At 30.4% G+C, this 19,651-nt stretch overlaps 1 protein-coding gene across 1 annotated transcript in view; it reads right to left on the bottom strand.

The window, feature by feature from the left end:
- The window catches only part of LOC145249688 (uncharacterized), a 796,056-nt gene that overhangs the window by 326,353 nt on the left and 450,052 nt on the right, over window positions 1-19,651 (bottom strand). The window lies entirely within an intron of this gene.

Below are 19,651 nucleotides of genomic sequence, written 5' to 3'. Positions count from 1 at the left end.
ATTTTCTTTGTAATCAGAATTATTTTAATAAATAATCCTAACAACGAAATCAAAACTTGCATCAGAGTCGATTATTCGCTTGTAAACTTGTGAATTACCGCAGATAAATGATACCAAATTGAAGCAAGAGGAGAGAATTACCAAACTACTGCCTGACAAGTTTTTTTCTTCATCTGCAATTCACTATTGAGAGAAGAACTACAGTAATCTCACATCAACCCCGTCATCACAGAAGCGGCTGAGACCGTGCTATTAGGCTTCTGTGAGTGTTTGAACACCTAGAACTACACTTGGTGAACACTGCAGTCTTTCTTGTGTTATATCTTAACTGGAAGTGGCCGGGTCTACGTGGTTTTATACCTATGCCTAAATGCTGAAATTTTCTGATAAGCAAAAAGATGTCGGCCAGTATTCTATGTCATGGGTACAAAATATCAAAAGAATTATAAACGTAATTCACAGCAGTTTAGAGTAGATAAATACTGACAACGGCAATTTATAGAATAAAATTATAAGATAAATTATTGTCTAACATTCATTCATTTAATTATCGAACAATACTAAAAAAAAATTTCAATAAAACTTCATAAAAGTTGGAATTTACAAAAAGAGGGACAGGAATATAACAGCTGTTTAAAAATATATCTATAATATCGTACTCTGCCTATAATATCTATAATATCATAGCCTGCCTATAATATCTATAATATCATACCCTGCCTATAATATCTATAATATCATACCCTGCCTATAATATCTATAATATCATACACTGCCTATAATATCTATAATATCATACCCTGCCTATAATATCTATATCATACCCTGCCTATAATATCTATAATATCATACCCTGCCTATAATATCTATAATATCATACCCTGCCTATAATATCTATGATATCATACCCTGCCTATAATATCTGTAATATCATACCCTGCCTATAATATCTATAATATCGTACCCTGCCTATAATATCTATAATATCGTACCCTGCCTATTCCGTTAGTAAACCATAAGAAAATAAACTTAAAAGTATTTTGTGATTTAAATTGTAAGATTTCGTAACATTTTGTGCAAAACTTTTTAATAATGCCTTACTATTTTTCAAAATGTAAAGTAAAAAAAACTTTAAGAGAAAAATGAAAAGGAAGGGGAGCGGGCGAAAAACAGTGAACGAAAAATTAAAATAAAATAAAAGGCTTTCAATGCTGAGTAGATACAGCTCATAATGCATATAAATCTAACCTTATATATCATATAAGGATTATCGTGTGAGAGTTTTAAAGTTAGATCTAAAAAGTTGGATTAAAAAATATGTAGCCCACTTGGACAATTAAGAAACTGGAAACAGTTTTCAATTATGACCAAATAATTAAAATCATCAAGGAGATTAACTCACATATTTACCTGAAGTATATAAAAAAAAGAGTTGTCTCCCTTCCAACTAAAATCTTATTGCTTTTTCTATATAAGTTTTAAAATGTATAAACAAATAAAAATTAAAAACTAAAATGACTTCATTGCTTCCCGGGCAAAACCAGGTAGGCCGCACTTAGTATAGATGTTATAGAGTGTTGGAGGGGGGGGGGCAAAGTATCCAGTCATAAAAAAAAATTGAAAAAGAGGAAAAAATTCAAACCCCAATCTGATATTTATATTTCTACTTTTCTAATTGTTTTTCGTCTCATCAGGTCAACATCTTTGGATGCATTCATTAACTAATGAGAAATCAACGTCTTACGTGTCTGTGAATCGAATGAGGCCACTGCTTAGTTAAGACGATTGACTAATCAATTGTACACTTGGAATTAGTAAATTGAATTAAATCTTCAAATAACCAATCATTTCAAAGCCACTGTTTCTTCTTTGTCTTCATTTTATTTTAGTTCTTCCCTTAAATTACAATTTGTGATATTACTTTCCTGAAGCATTAAATAGTGCAGACTGCATAATTAAAGGGCTTTCACGGTATTTTAATGAAAGACCACGGGAATTATTCGCATTTAAATACTTTGAGAAATGTTTTCGGTTGATCATTTCTGTCGCTATTGCTCTTTTAAGTTTAAAATAAAAGCAATATGTGATTCACCAACGTGTGTGTGTGTGTGTGTGTGTGTGTGTGTGTGTGTGTGTGTGTGTGTGTGTGTGTGTGTGTGTGTGTGTATAAAAGTTCAGATGTAGGAAACGCAACTCCCTCCCTCCCTCCCCTACAATCTAAAAATTTTATTCACTTTTTAAAAAATTTCTTATTATAGATTTTTTCATGTCATATATAAAAAAAACTAGAATACTTGCCCCAGGATAGGTAAAATGAATTCCCCAAACAAAATATTTTTGCACCACTTTTATGTCTACTTACAATGAAGATTAAAATCAAGACATGATATATATATATATATATATATATATATATATATATATATATATATATATATATATATATATATATATATATTATCAAGGAGTAAATCTTTAACAAAGCAAAGCTTATCAAGATAAGAAAAAATCAACAGGTTTTTTCCTTAATTTTTCCCCTTAACTTTTCCTTATTATTCTGATGATATAATAAAGTTATATATAACTTTGTATTAGGTTATTTGTATTAACGTATCTTCTTGTCAACTTCTGCTTTCTTTTTAGTGAAGGAAAAGTCTCTTCTGAATAATACTTACGTAAAGTTAATTTTTCCAAGAATATTTTTTTATGGTGGTGCAATAAAAAAATCAAAATCAAAATCATTTTTCATGCAAACTTAAAATAACCATTTCAATGTAAAACTAAAAGTATTTTTTTTATTTTATGATATTTTTAAAAATTTAAATTTAAAGGAAAAAAATATATTTTATTACAAAATATTAAAAATACATTTTACAGTAAAAACTATTTTTATGTGAACTTCTAAAATATTTTGTATTATGTAAAACAATTCTGAAAAAAAAAAAAAAATCTGGAGACGAAAAAACACATTTTGATTATAACTAAAAACAAAAATCATTTCAAAGTAAAAACTAGTTTTTTTTTTATGTAGAGTTTTAAAATTAAACTGGATTTATGTATTACTCAGTTGGATTCTTCCTCATTAAACACCGGCATGACTTCTGCAGAAGTTGAAAAAAAGAAAGCAGAAGTTGAAAAAAAATATTTTAATACAAATAACCAAATTGAGTATGTGTACATATTTAGATAAACAAGGTTAACTCCTAAACGAATTAACTGATCATTATAAATTCTGGAATATACCTGCAAGACGCAAGGAGCTCATATGTTGATTATATCCAATTTAATTTAGTTTTATGCAAAGGGAGTTGAAGTTCTCTATGAAAAGTCAGATACCTCTAATTTTTGTGAAATTTTAAAAATAGATATTATATTAATTAATTAATAAACATTCCCAAGATTTTAGCTTTTAAGGGAGTATTTGAAAGATTTTTAATGTAATGTGGTCACCAACTCCCATTAGAAAATTCAAATATTTCAGTCTTGCATTGAATTAGACACTAATTAATGTATTTATTTGCTTCCCCACCAAAGCAAATTAGGCACAAGGCCGTTCCCTGAATTTCGGTTCTTTCTTAAACCTCTTAAACTTAATCTTCAAATTTTAAGGATTTTTTAGAATCAAAACAAATTTTAATCAAAATTGGAATAAGGATTTAAGACATAAGATTTCTTAACCATATACCTTGATTTTTTTTTTTTTTTTTGTAGAAGAGACATAAAAGTGGTGCAAAACTTCTGCGCAAAGAATAAATTTTACCCATCTAAGAACGCATATTCTTCTAGTAAGTAGATAAATATAAAACCTATTTCGTTTATTTCAGCACTTAATTTCCATGCATCCTGCTATTATTTATTATTACCAAAGGAAATTAATTTTGATTTCCCAAAGTTTGTGATTAGATTGATGATAGAAAGGCCATTTTGTATTCGTTGATGGCAAATGAAACTCAATTTTTGACTTTTTAACCCCAAAAGTTAAATTTTCATTTATTAAGTCACTTAAGTTTTATTCATTTCTTCCTCTTTACAAGAATTTTCACTTCCTCCGTCGATTTGCACAGCCAGAGGCACCGACACTCAAATGCCATTCTTTGACTTCTTTGACATGAGAGCCATCAATTTTTGGTTGATAGTGCCAAACTATCTCATTTATGCCTCGCCCGTTCTTCATAGTTCTTCTTGACAGAAGAAGAAAGGAAAGAAAATAGAACCGGCGCTTTCTTTCCGATCTTGGACTATTGAAAATTTTCAAAGGGATTGTTTGATTCGTCTTATTTCTGTTGGATGAGCCTTGAGTTACTTGCCTAAGGCAATGTGGACATCAGCAGCCGCAGCATGGGGGGAAGTGTATGAATGAGGCCGTTCTTTTTCAAGTTGCTCACAGGTAGCCTTATTAATGTTATTATCATATTATGGGATGCATAGAGATATAAGAGTAGTTTAAAAGGTGCATATAGAAAAGCACTTCACTTTTGTCATATTTGGAATAAAAAAAAATGATTATGAACAACGGAAGAAGAAACTGCATCGGCACACACATATTTTTTTAAAACTCTTTTTTACCCCCAAACAAGGCATATTGCCACTTGGAATGTAAGGGATTACTATTTGGGATCATATCTAACAGGGGACTGTGGGTAGTTGAGCAGTGAGATGTCTGTTCACATTTCATTTAAACTTTTACAGATTAATACAGTTAAGGATGCAGGAAAGGGAGAGAATTCTAAAGTCTATCAGTAGGGAGGAAGAAAATATTAGAGTAGAAGGTATACCAGTATCTAGGGATCTTAATGGTGAAGGTGTGGGATTTAGCTGTATGTCGGGTTAGTCGAGAGTATGTAGATCAAGGGGCACAAATGCTATGAGTTCATCAGAGCACATCCTATTAAAGTACTTGAAAAACAGGCACAGGGATGCAACATTGCAGTGATGAAACAGAGATTGGAACCTGGCTGACAGTGTAAGAACTATTAGATTTGAGACTCTTTTTTGAACCATATTTACAAGAGACTAGCGATAGATGCATCGGCTCAGATATGAAAAACAACACGCGACACTTGTGCAAATTGTAAAGATATATGATGCTATTTGGTGTGAGTAGCAGGAGAAAAGAAATTGCAATAAATAAGAAAATTAGAAAGTAGAACTTGGGCCTACTTTTGGCAGCCGTGTAACTCTTGCTTCCCTTATTTGTCTTTTAGTCCTCACATTCCATGAGTGATGTTTCTGACAAAGGGGAAAGAATCCCTGTTTTGAGTCATAATCTACTGAACACTTACTACTGGATAGTTTTTCGGCTGGAAATAGAATTTTTTTTAGCTCCTTACAGCAAGTGGTTTCATGCTTTGTTTGGAGTGATTTCCATTAAAAAATGCGTACTAGTGACCTAAAAAGTTATAAGAATTGCTAATTATACTAACTGCCAAACACAGAATAAAAATCATAATATATAAGTGCCTTTTCTATATGTCTCTGTGCAGAATGGTCTCTACCAAACTCGTGTCAAATTTTGGTCTACAGAGGATTTAGACCTATGGAATAAATTCAATTTGGTTTTAGCCAGTAAAAATATCTGCTAAGGAGTCAAAATTTTTAAAAAATTTGAACTTGGTGGGCATAAGTCAACTTAAAGTGCTTCTCAAAATAGGCCCAAATATACATTTATAGGTTAAACAGCATTATTTTTTAAGTTTTTATATGCGTATCGACTGATCAGATCGTAACAAATAAGGCTGAAGAGCTACATGCTTTGGTTTCTAACGTTTTTTACTTTTGAAATCACTATATATTGGGTACAATATAATAATCAATGGAATATTAGGTCTATGATAATAAATACAAAATCTGCATGAATAAAAATATCATATTAAGAATATTCTACAACCCAACTATTCTGGGGGGGGGCACTACTATATATTGGGTACAATATAGTAATCAATAAAGAATAGGTTTTATAATAATAATAAAAATGGAATCCGCATAAATTAAAATATATTTAAGCATATTTTATGACTGGGCAACACCGGGCGGCCTGCTATTATATATTTTTGTTAATAATTGAGATTTGTATCTGTTTGCCCAAAGGCGAAACATATATAATTGTTGGTCGATTTCTATGTCAGACTACTGTAAGTATTATTCTCTCTCTCTCATCGTGAGAAGATGTGATATGAAATCAAAACGCCAATGCACAAAAAGTGCTGCAGTCTGGTCTACAGAAAATGCCTGAGCAGTCTCTTGGCATTCTTCAGGCAATCAACAATAAAGTAAACCTTTTCCAGGGAAAGATAAAGGTAGTATGGACCTCCTAGAACTATACAAAACCATACATCAGTTCAATTAGAGCAAGGTCATCATCTATTCCAAGAAATATCCTAGATCTCTGCACGACTGATTGACGAAGACGTATCCTCGATCAGTATAAACAACATCTACTCAAGTTGTGCCAGGTAACCATTGTACTATCTTTCATTGTTCAATTCATTGACAACATTGTCTATGGGATCATTATCTCATCAAAACTGTTTTGAATAAATAATTTCAGTTTTTTTTTGTTTTTTTTAGTTGTTTAGTTTTATTTTCTTATATATTCAAATATTAATTCGTGGATACAGCTTCCGTAAAGTAAAAAATAATAATAAAAAAAAATTCATGAATTTTTCAAAGGAAAATAGAAAAGTTATCATTCCAATCCAAGATTTCATTATGTTTAACGTGAATAACTTTTAAATGTTGTCACGCTATTTGATTAATTGATAATTGATATTTTTTAGTAAGAGATGAAAAGTTAGTAAGAAATGAAACACTTAGTGAGTTAATTGCAAATTACAAATAACTTGAATAATTAAAATGAAAGTTTATCTAACAATGGGGGAAAAAAGTAGCTGGTTAATTTTAATGTATCTAAGACCAAGCTTCTATCTTTCCACCATCAACGCTCTGATCCCCATCTGGCATCAATTGAAATGAATGGCTCTCGTCTAGGGGAAACTTCATGTTTTGATAAGCTTCTGGGTTTGATCTTTACTCCTGACCTGAAATGGAACACGTACATCAAGTCAGTTGCCAGGGCTGCCGGAAAAATGGTGGGTCGTTCTAATAGATATCTCACTGCTGGTGCAATTCTCTACCTGTATAAGAGTCAAGTCCATCTACGGATTGAGCACTGTTGCCACATTTGAGCAGGAGCTGCTAGAAGCGTCCTATCCTGCCTTGACAGAGTTCAAAATAGACTTTGTAGCTTAGTGGAGGATGCCCTTTTCTCTTCCCTGCAACCTCTTTCTCACAAAAGAGACGTTGTGAGCTTGTCTCTGCTTTATCGTTATTTTCATGGCATGTGCTCATCTGAACGCCGATTTATGGTCCCTCCTGGCCTGACTTTCACAAAAAACACTCGTTTATTTGTAACCACTATCAATATTTTCCTCCACTCTTTATCTGTGCGTAAACCTAAACGTAGATTCCATGAACAAAGTTTCTTTATTAGATTGCACACCTATGGAACCCTGTTCCGTTTTCCTGCTTTCCAGCTGACGACAATATGTTCGTCTTCAAGTCCAATGTAAATAAATTCTTGATGAGCCGTCCCCTTAAGTAATCCAATTTACCAAATTTCTACTGCTATTGATTACTACGATATTTTTCCATTGATTACTCTACACTCATTATCCCTTATCCCCAAGTGACCTCCAGCCTTTGATAAGTAGTGACTCCTTTGTAAAAAAAAAAAAAAATTTAAATAAATAAATCCAAAACCTGAGGACTATTTTAGCATGTGTTTTGTAGAATTAAAATGTGCAAGAAAAAAACCTTAAGGTAACAAACATACAGATACTAAAAGTGAAAAAAAAAAAATTAAATAAATAAATCCAAAACCTGAGGAATATTTTAGCATGTGTTTTGTAGAATTAAAATGTGCAAGAAAAAAACCTTAAGGTAACAAACATACAGATACTAAAAGTGAAAAAAAAAAAATGAAAATTAAATACTGTTTATATGTTCCTACTTGACTCCTCACTAGGGCAGAGTTAGACACAAGGTCGGTTTTTAATGTGGAGAAAATCCAGCTCCCCCAAAAATGACACTCTGGATTGGAACAAAAATAAAAATTGTCTCAGTCATGAAGGATTTTTCCGTCATGACCGAGGACAGAAAAGATGAAGTGATGACATTTCGTCTTTATTGATCATCTTGAGAAAGTCTTTGAATAATAAAGATGAAACACTGATGAACATAAATTTGATAATTGAATTTTAATTCATATAATACAGACCAAAGATAGCTGAATATAAGGACAGTTCGAGTGTTTCTTTTAAGGGATCGTTTTCCTCTTAATCTAATAGAAACGCTTGACCACTGCCCAATTGTTACTTTAAAACATATCATTTGATATAAACGTATTTGTACTACAGTATATTTAATGTCACAAGAAGCGTGAATGAACACACACACAAAAAAAAAATAAAACAACAGAAAAAGACAAAAAAAAAAAAACAAGCGAAAGTAAAGATAAAAAGAAAAACGAATAAATAATAATAAAAAACAACACTTTAATGAGGATACGTAAGTAAAAAAAAAATTAAAAAAAATAAAAATAATGGCCCCCAACATTTACGAGACTGTTGTCATTACATCAGCAGCCATTATTGTCGTGTCCCCTTAATAAGAAATGTTCTGATGCTACAAGAAACAGGGCAAAAATCATGTCTCCGGTCTCATAAAAAATAGAAACAAATAAATAAAAAGACGAAATACATAGAAAACAAATTTCTCGTTACTTTAGAACGAATAAAATGAGGAATTTAATTAAAATTAACCTGAGTTAATGACAGAAATGTTGACATCTTGTTGTACCCACATTTTTCAAGGGAGATAACTTCATTTTTTTCCTTGCTTTTTTTTTTTTCTCTCTTCCGCTTTTCATTTGTTTCTCCTGTCTCTTTGCCTCTTGGTGTTTTGCTTCTGTTTTTCTTTATATATAATATGAAGCATGTTTTCTGTCATACAAATTAAAAAGCAAGAACACCCACATTCATCAGTAGGGAGGAAAATAAATTAAAGTTACATTTGAAATCTCTATGTTGGAGCCATATAAATCAGCTACGGAAAAACAGAGAAAAACAAAATGATCACAAAATAAAAACAATGTACAGTTAACATTATATGAAAAACAGACAAGCTAAAAAAATAATTTAGTATGAAATATACATTACACTAGCAGGATCCATATCCCAGAGCTGCCCAGGAAATCAAGATTCAGAATCCACAAAATAGATTGTAATGTTTGAAATTATAAATAATATGTTTTCAATATTTTAAATGTCCCCCTCCTTCTCCCCCATATAAATATATTTCCTTGAAAACTGAGGTCATTATAATATAAGAATGGTAATTGCTAAAAATTGTAGATGTGTTTGCTTAAAGAAAAGGCAGCAGTCATAACTGCTGGCGACTGTTACTTCATCAACCAATGTTAAAGTTAAAATATATATTTAATAAAATATATAACAAACACTGAGCCAACAGTGCATGAGTAGTTCAGTAGTCAAATATATATATATATATATATATATATATATATATATATATATATATATATATATATATATATATATATATATATATATAAAATAAAAATTCTAGGTTTCATATTTAAATTTTTTGCAGTAAAATATAATATTTTAAAAACAATAAATTATTACTTGAGCAAGGAATACACAACATTTAAATGTTATGTATTCCCTTTTCAAATAATAAACTTGTTTTTAAAATTCTATATTTTATTGCAAAAAAAAAAAAAGTTAAATATAAAACCTACAGTTTTTACTTTGCTTTATCTTGAGCTATTTTATTTGGCTGGGCTTGTCTTACATAAAAATATTTTCGCCCAACAATACTTTATAAGACTGTGAACCACAAGATTAATTAATCTGTGATTTAATTCATCTCATTATTTGGATATATATATATATATATATATATATATATATATATATATATATATATATATATATAATTTGCTCTTAAACTAATCAACCGATCATTATGAATTTTGGAGCACAAATTTCAGATGTAAGGGTAGATAATGTAGGTTATATTTAGTTTTATGCAAAGAAAAGAGAAGGTTGAAGCCCTTTGTGAAAATTTAGATACCACTGATTTTCTGAGATTTAACAACAGATATTAGACATTAATTAATAATTATTTCCTATATTTCAGTTTCTTTGGAGCATTTTTAATGGTTTTTAAGGGACATATTATGCTCCCACTCCCTGAAAATTCAAATGTTCCTTCAAATTTGATCCATAGTCATTAGATACCAATTAAACAGGATTCCCAGAATTTCAATTTTTTTTAAATAGTCCTTAAGCTTAAGCAGTAAATTTAAGACATTTTTCTAAAATCAAATTTATATATTTTGATCAAAATCCGAATAAGGATCTTAGGCATAAAGTTTAATAGCATTATATTTTGGGGTTGATCTTCATAACGAGACATAAAAGGGATGCAAAACTGTTCTGTTCAGAAAATTTGTGTGGCGGGGACAGGTATCCTTTTTTTTTGTTTTGTTTTTTTGTTTTGTCTTGAAACAGGTATTCTCCTAGAGTGTGTGTGTGTGTGTGTGTGTATTTATATATTAGTGATGGGATAATTCCAAAATTATTCCCTATTCTGATACAAGTTCCAATTTAGATTCTTTTAAATTTCTTGATTTTGAATTAAATATTTGATGCTTTTTAAAACAACGTTCAAATGACTGAAAATCTCTGTGAAATATTTGCATATGTTTTGCAAAACATAAAAATACACTTGGGAGTGGGACGTATATTACAAGAGTGAATAGTTCTAAATATTTTCCTTGTAATTGACTGAAAATTGTGAGACAAGGTTTTTTGTTTTTTTCTTTTAAAACAAAGAATTGATATGCAAAATAAGAAAACAGTAGTAGTAAGAACAGAATAGTTAACAAAGCCCGTCCCTAGGTTAAGAATGAGTTTCTACATAATGTTACTATTTAAAAAACATTCTTTGCTTTCTCTCTATGAAAGAATGTTCACATTTTTTCTCCTAATTATAAAGATTTGGTCAGTTATTATACTGATTTATTTTACTGTGAAAACAATAAATAAATAAATAAATAAATAATAATATTGGAAAATTTGTTGATAAAGATCTTTAGTTAAATCACTACTTTAAAAATAGATCGACTTCTTTAGATGATTATTTAGTAGCAAGAAAAACAATTAGTTTAGAATTTCGAGTAGGAAATTAGTTTCTTATATAAATTTAATGTAAAATGACTATCATTACTATTGAACTTTTTAGAGATATTCACTAAATTCTGTACAACTAATCTTATCTAATCACTCAAAAATCGAAAATTACAAAATACTGGTAGAACATTACATTTTTTGCATGATTCTTGACATTTATTACAGTTTTTCTATCGGCATTTTGTTTAATTTTTGATTTTGAGTGATTATCAAAGATCCTCGTCCAGGACTTTTGGTTCTAACTGAAGAAAATGTGTACTATGTTTGTTTTGAACAAAAAAACTCTTTAAAATAAGTTAAACTTATTCAAGTAAATAGAAGAGTAACTTGCATTTAGGAACATTTATTTCTTGCATATTTGTTTTTTTTTCATCTATTTCTTATTCTGTTAATTACATTAAAAAAATATCCAAATCTCATTTTTCTTTGTTGGTAGAAAGAGGTTTTTTAAAAATGTAGATATAATTTCTTTTTTAATTCAACAAACTTCTAAATGTAAACTTTATACATTTTATCCAAAATTTTCATAAACTCATTGTGAGAATTTCATCTATATTTTTCACTTGTGTCCGAAGTAAAAAAAACAAAAAAAAAACATCAATTCATTTAGAAGAAGAGCTCCTCAGTAGAAAATATCTGAACACCAGATTTGAAACCTGAGCCACCACACCACAAATAAAAACGTCTATTGACGAACACAGATTAAACAAACTTAATAAAATATTAGATTCTTGGACTTATGATTTGTGTGAGCTGCGGCATTATCTGATTGTGGAAATATGTATATATACATATAAGAGTTATATGTCTACTCCAGTGTGTCTTTGAACGTTTAAACTATAATATACAAGAACTTGAAATATATCAGATCTTGGGAGACCAACAGAAATTGGAGACTGACAAATAGAAATTTGTTTATAGAGATGCAATGGATACATAAAAAAACAAGAGAGTGAGTAGAAAAAAAACACAAAAACAAAAAACAAACAAACAAACCTAATAGACAAAAAGTCGAACAAATTCTCTCATATTTTTAAGCATGTTTTCATTTGAAGACAAGACGTAAAAGTGAAGCAGAAAGTCCCGCATTTGTTTACTAATTAGCAAGAAAAAAAAAAAAAAAAAAAAAACGAAAACAACTGGGAAGAGGACACATTTGTAACCGATGTCAAAATTTAATGAGATAACGTGTAATCGAGTCCATCTTCATTAACATGGCCGATGTGATAATTTGCTTCAAAATAACATTGTCATCTTCGGTATTTTTATCCCAAACATTTCATACGGGTCTGTCTTCAAAATGTCTTTGGTGCCATTCTGGACATAATTTGAATTGCTGGCAGCAAACAAAACGTTCTTATACTCATCTTTCTATACCAGTTTTTTTACGGAAAGAAACATAACATGCAAATACTCTCTCTCTTTCTCTCTCTCTCTCTCTCTCTCTCTCTAAATTTCAAGGAAGTGAGTGGTTTTTAAGCATGTAAACGATGTTTTTGCTTTTTTTGTATTTAATATAAAAAACAACAACATCGTTTTTATGCTTCAAAAATCCCTTTTATACTTGAAATTATTATTCTAGAGGCATAACGACTTTTTAACATATATATAAGGAAATGGTAAAATGATTTATGGAAAAATCATTTAGGCAGCAAGAATGCAATATCAACAATTAATAAGTGTACAATCGTTTCTGAGATGATATAAATTATGCTCCCACTCCCTGAACTTAATTGGATTAAAAGACATAATCATGGAGAGTGAAATTCTCATTCACCCGACCGTAGTCCCTTTGATTTCGTTTTTTTTTTTTTGGGGGGGGGTATACCTAAGGATAAAGTATGCTCAACAGAAAACAAAGATAAATGAACTCAATGAATTAGCAGAATAAATGTACAAAAATTGAAAACAATGTGTAATTTTTCTGTCAGAGTCGGAAATTTACACAGAATTTCAAACTTTATTTAATCCACAGAGTAGCATGCTCTCATTTCATCAATCATGACTGGGCAGAAGTCTTAAGTAATTTGCAATTGTGCATGGTGGAACAATAAAATTGTTGCCCTAGGAAAGACGATATGATTAGATTTCGGTTTGATGAAAACCGGTTTTCTTTTTTTGTTGCAGACCATCTATTAGGTGGTCGCTTGTGTACAAATCCCAAGAGTGATAGGAGCCGCCTATCATGTTTGAAAGTGATACAATGTTCAACGAGCGAGATCAGAGATGCGTTGCTCTCTACTGATCCAAATTATAATAAAATGACCATTGCTAGCATCCTCAAAATGCATTGCTATGTACCACAAATAACAGGGACGTTACCAAGGTGATGAAAACAAAGTTTCAAGCCACGGTTATGGTCTTTGGTGTTGTTTCCAATGAGGACCACATCATGCCACCTCACATCTTTGAAGTCGGCTTGAAAGTCAACAGCAAAGTGTACCTGGATGTGTTGAAGAGTGTGGTATCCCCTGGTACAATCAAGTAGCCGCTGGAAGACCTTGGGTGTGGCAGTAGGACGCGGCGCCAGTCCACAAGTCCAAAGAAACCCAGGCTTGACTTCAGAAAGAGTGCTGTGACTTTATATCCTTCCCTCACTAACCCTCCCCCCATACTCCTCAGATCTGACCCTGCTGGGCTACTTCGTTTGGTCATACGTCGAGAATATCACTAATATGACCTCCCACAGCACCAAAGCCGGCCTGATTGCCGCCATCCACTGAGTATTCACCGAGCTCCCGCTGGCGTTTGTGGAAAAGCCATGATTCCACTTTCGGACCCATATGGAGACGCTGATTGAGGCTGATGGTGGCTACATTGGTGTCAATTCTGCTACATAATCAAGTTATCTGAATTAATTTTTTTAATAAAAGTTTTAAAATAAATCTGTAGTGTTGTTTTCTTTAGGGCGACACTTTTATCGTTCCACCCTGTAATCTTAGAATGGCCTACACTGAGGAGCGAACCTCAACCTTCAGAAGAGTTCCACTTAGAACCGAATTTTACTTATTATGGCTGATGGAACAGAGTTCACCAAAAGAATCACTGGGTTCTTCAGGATACACCTGAAGATGGTTGAAGGTTAAATCGGTGAAAACGTTGTGCAAATAACTCTCAAGATAAGAACAGTCGTCCAAATAATCCAAATCATCAATATTTACATTGTAAATGATGACAATCATATTGAAAGATGTTATTTGACTAAAAGCCTTTTTTTTTTACTTATGTCTTTTTACTGACAGCCAATACTCTATTCTTGTAGATGTTATTCCCTTCAGCCGGGGAGTGGTAGATAATCTGTGTTTGATATTAACAGCGTCAGAAATCTTTCAGACGATTTTGCATTGTTCAAACTGTTTTTATTTTTTCACAAAGAATCATCTGAAACCAAAATTAGAAAAAGAAAATCTCTTTTTTTCTTTTATTAATTGAACCTTGGTTGATAGCCACACCAGAACTTTTGGGAATTGGCCACAAATGTATGTTTTTAACACATGACAAGAATTATTATATATATATATATATATATATATATATATATAAATAATAAAAAAAAACATATGAGAATATTTTTGCAGCAAAACTAATGCTAGCTTTATTCATTCATATCCAACTGCCCTCAAAACTTTGTTCATTTTGAAAATAAAAAAAACATGGAGAAATGGGGGTAACAAAACAACACAGGACGAAATAAAAAATAGAATCAAACAATTTCTGCCCATCCAAAGTCTTCAGTAAAACCACAAATTAGTGCATTCCCAAGAAGAAAGAATGTTGAAAAAAAACAAAAGAAAATAATTTTCTTGCCCTTAAAAATGTTTTAAACTCAAAGAAAAAGATGCAAAAATATTTTTAGGCTTCACAATATTCACATGACTGCATTTTTTTTTTAATTCTCATTCATTTTTTATTTATAAAAATATTTTTTTATGCTTAGCTACTCTCATTCTCCATCTTTATTCTAAAACACATATTATATCTAGTATTTACTTGTTCTTGTTCTTTCTCTCTCTCTCTCTCACACACACACACATTATATATATATATATATATATATATATATATATATATATATATATATATATATAAAATCCGTTTTCATAAATTCTAGCTCTCTATTTCTGCCTATATATGCATACTGTGTGTGTGTGTGCAATTTATAAAATACTATACATTTGGCAAATGGACATTTCTTTATTCTTTTTCGCCCCCTTTCAATGATATTAAGAGGTATGCCATTCCAAAGGGAGCAGTTAGTTCCATCAAAAACGGTTTTCTATTCTAAGTGTGTTTGATATCACACTGAATAAAAATGGATCGCTCATATATAAATGAAACAGAAACGATACATTATAAAAGAAAACCAAAATTCTTATGGAGGTTTCAAAACATATTTTCTTAAAAAATATAAATAGTTGTAAGATACTGCTCATTATATATGTGTAGATAGATAGATAGAGAATATTTGGCAGCATTCTTTTATTTGTGCAAACATTGATAAACAACAGATTTCTCAACTTGAGTATGCCTTTTTAATTTTTCAATTTTCCAATGAATCTTTTCGTGTAAAAAAATATGTTCTATATTTATCATGAACGTTTTAGATTCTTTGTCAAATCATCATTAGGTGGAAAAAATAAAACGAACAAAAATATTGGAAATAAAAGAATTTCCAAAAAGTAGCCGAAAACGCAAACGTAAAGTTGGTTAGACATCAAAAGAAAGAATCAATGCAAATCTAAGAGAGATGTTAACAATTTAAATCCCGGGGTGCTAGTATCAGCATTACAAAATAAATTGTATTACGTTAAGCATTTGAAAATGTTGTTACTGATTTATTTTTTCAGTAAATCTGTCACTTTTTGTTCATAGAGTTTAGATGTTGGAAAATACTTTTTAATACTTTGATATTTCGGAAGGAACACTCTCCTTCTTTAAAAACAAAACAAATGTTCTTTTGCATTCAGGGAAGAAACGTTACAAAATGGTTGCTAGAGTTAGAGTGTGTGTGTGTGTGTGTGTGTGTGTGTGTGTGTGTGTGTGTGTGTGTGTGTGTGTGAGAGAGAGTGAGTGAGAGAGAGAGAGTGTGTGTATGTATGTATATTAAAAGAAATAATCATTCCAGGGTAAGTTAGACTCACATGAAACCTATAAGAGTGAACGATCTAACTGTAAAAGCAACCAATTAACATAAGGCTATGCTAAAAAGATTATGTGAAAATAAAGGTTACACATGAGAAATATTTTTAGTTTAAGGATTCTAATTAGATGTACTGGGAAACATTTTGAGAATCCAAATAATTTGGAGTCCTTTTCCATGGTTTAAACCTCGTTAAAATCAGAGGTAAAAAAATGTGAAGGCATTCGTTTACAAGTGCAAATCTTGTTCAAATCAATCAATAATACATGTTATGTATTATTATGTTGATTGTTACATGATTGGGTTATAGGACAATAAATAAAGTGTTTATTGAGCGAAGCTTCCATTAAAAGATCTTATAAGGAAACTTTGATGAAGATCTGAAGATCAGCAGAATTTTAATGCAATATATAGTATAAATCCTATTAAAATCAGAAATAAAAAAATAGTTTAAATGAGTTTTATGTGCCCTTATACCCACCTTTATAAGAAGAAAGACAATTTATGTAATTATACAAATCATTGCTAACACATTTCGAATTCCATAACAGACAAAAACAAGTCTCCCATTATATATAATTCCAAGTTAATATTTTTCAAAGGTGAAACAAGCAATGAATTTAACGAGGTTCATACAAAAGTGCTTAATAACGACGTAGAGCAATATATACTTTTATATTTATTTTATATAAGCATTTATAAATCGCTCATAACAACATAAATGTTTATGTAAAATAAATAGAAAAGTATATATATATATATATATATATATATATATATATATATATATATATAGGCTTGTGAAAATGTACTCTTTTGCATATGTTTTCTATTGTATGAGTGTACCAAACTTTTTTAATCAGAAGCTCGATATTTATGATATAACAATAGAGCAAGATTCTATTTATCTTGGGAATCATTTTTCCCCAAACAAAATCTTCTGCATATTTTACAGATCTTCTTTAGTCATGGGGGATCAACCGATATTTTCTCTGTGGACGCATCAGAAAATAACAGAAAATTCTCAAATATTAAAATGTAGAGCGATGTAACAGATACCCCCCCCCCAAATAAAACAACTAATATCGAATCCATTTCAACCTGTTTTTTTTTTTTAATTGCTATCTACTGTAGATTGCTAGCTGAATGAAGCCATTGAACTTTGGAATCTAGAAAAAATTGTTCATTTTATAAAATATTATATATATATATGTATATATATATATATATATATATATGTATATATATATATATATATATATATATATATATATATATATGTGTGTGTGTGTGTGTGTGTGTGTGTGTGTGTATTCAAGCAGCATATTTTCATTTAGAGATACGTTTTTAAGTAACACAGACTGTTTTTGTGTGATGAGACATTTTTCCAAGTAGTCCATCTAGCATTTCAATTAAATACATAGATGTATATCTTTCATCAACTGTAATAATAAAATAAGATTCATAATTTATTATGAAAAATGAAAACATCAAACTATGTAATTAACGATAACAGTTCTCAGGCCCAAAACACATAAGAAAGAACCAATGTAATATATCGTATCTAATTTTGTACGAGTAAATATATCGGCAACAACAATAATAAAACTAATTGTTACGTCGGTTTCACCACCACAACATTTTCCTGAAGGTTCACCTTGTATCACTCCACGCTAGATCAATTTATCAACACTTAAGAAAAAGATAACTGGCTTCTTTTCGATATAGACACACCTTAGTTACTTAAACAAAAATAGTGCACCATGATACTAACATCAAAAGATAAAAAAAAATCTTGAAGCCCTTCATATACAAACCGGACATACCACAATCAGCAACGCTAATGAGAACACTAGTCACGGCATTTTTAAGTATGTAACATTTGACATTACCAAACTATCGCCTGTTAAAAAACCTCACCCTTTAAAATTTCTGCACGTGATCACATTTTGCATGCGGTATCTCATCATCACAAACGTCTATTGTAAAAGTTGTAAATTACTGGCCGTCGGAGGAACTTAGCAGTGAGGACATATTAATAGTAATGAATACACCAAGATGAGGAATCGAATCCAATAAAACAAGAAACCGGCAACATTTACATAAAACAATCGAAAATAATATAATATCATCACACAAAACATAGTGTATGTTATTTAATAACATTTAACTAAATTATATATATGTATATATATATGCAATAGTAATAGTAGTTTATATATATATATATAAGAGCAAATAGTTAATAAAACATGTTAAAAAACACTTTGAAAAAGAGTTAAAAACATATTTAATCTGAAAAGGAAATACTTAATAAGTGGATAGTCCTTAATACGTGGAGTTTCGAAGAAATACTTTCCTTCTCATCAGAGGGTAGGAATTAGCAAAATGTGGGATCGGATTTTGCATACAAAAGTATTTGATGAAACTGCAAGTAAGTCAAAGATCTTACTTGATAACAAAAAGTGTAACAGAGGGAAGATGGCGAAGAAAAAGGTGATTTCACGTGAATGGACAGCCAGGTGAGAGGAAAAGCATCCAATGACGGTAAAATCCAAAAATGTAAGTCCAAGAAAGTTAATTTAATTTTCCATTCGCACAAGTAAGTTTATATATATCTACACACACACACACACATATATATATATATATATATACACACACACACATTGTGTCATAGTAGTGTAATCATTATAAACTATATATATATATATATATATATATATATATATATATATATATATATATATATATATATATATATATAAATTGTGTGTTAAAGTGGTTGGAGGCACGGATTGAAGGCTTAGCATATCTTGTCCAAGTCCTGTCAAGACAACTGCATCACTTACACACACACAAACAAACATATGTGTTTGCCTGTTTGTTCCACTTTTTCTCAAAAACTACTGGGATTATCATACTAAAATTTTGTATGGCTTTTATTATTAGAAGATGCAGTGAACTAAGTATTATGATATCTGTTCGATGCACAGTTAGGGATTGATAGAGATTAGTATTTAAATGACAAAATTAGCACAAATTTAACCATATTAAACCATCAATTTTAGCCTTAAGCATTCGTTGTAAATCAACACGATATAACTTTTGCCAGCAAAATGTGTTATATAATAATTAATAAATGTGGGTGATGACATCCAATCATTAAAAGTGAATTAATAACATTCTTAACGCTTTTAATGCATTTGAATACAAATTCAAAAACTCATCATTG

The sequence above is a fragment of the Euprymna scolopes genome, chromosome 28 (assembly GCF_053919585.1).
Source record: "Euprymna scolopes isolate OS-2025 chromosome 28, ASM5391958v1, whole genome shotgun sequence".
In the NCBI taxonomy this organism is placed as follows: domain Eukaryota; kingdom Metazoa; phylum Mollusca; class Cephalopoda; order Sepiida; family Sepiolidae; genus Euprymna; species Euprymna scolopes.
The sequence above is the reverse complement of the archived record's forward strand: the minus strand, read 5'-3'. Positions and strand labels throughout refer to the sequence as shown.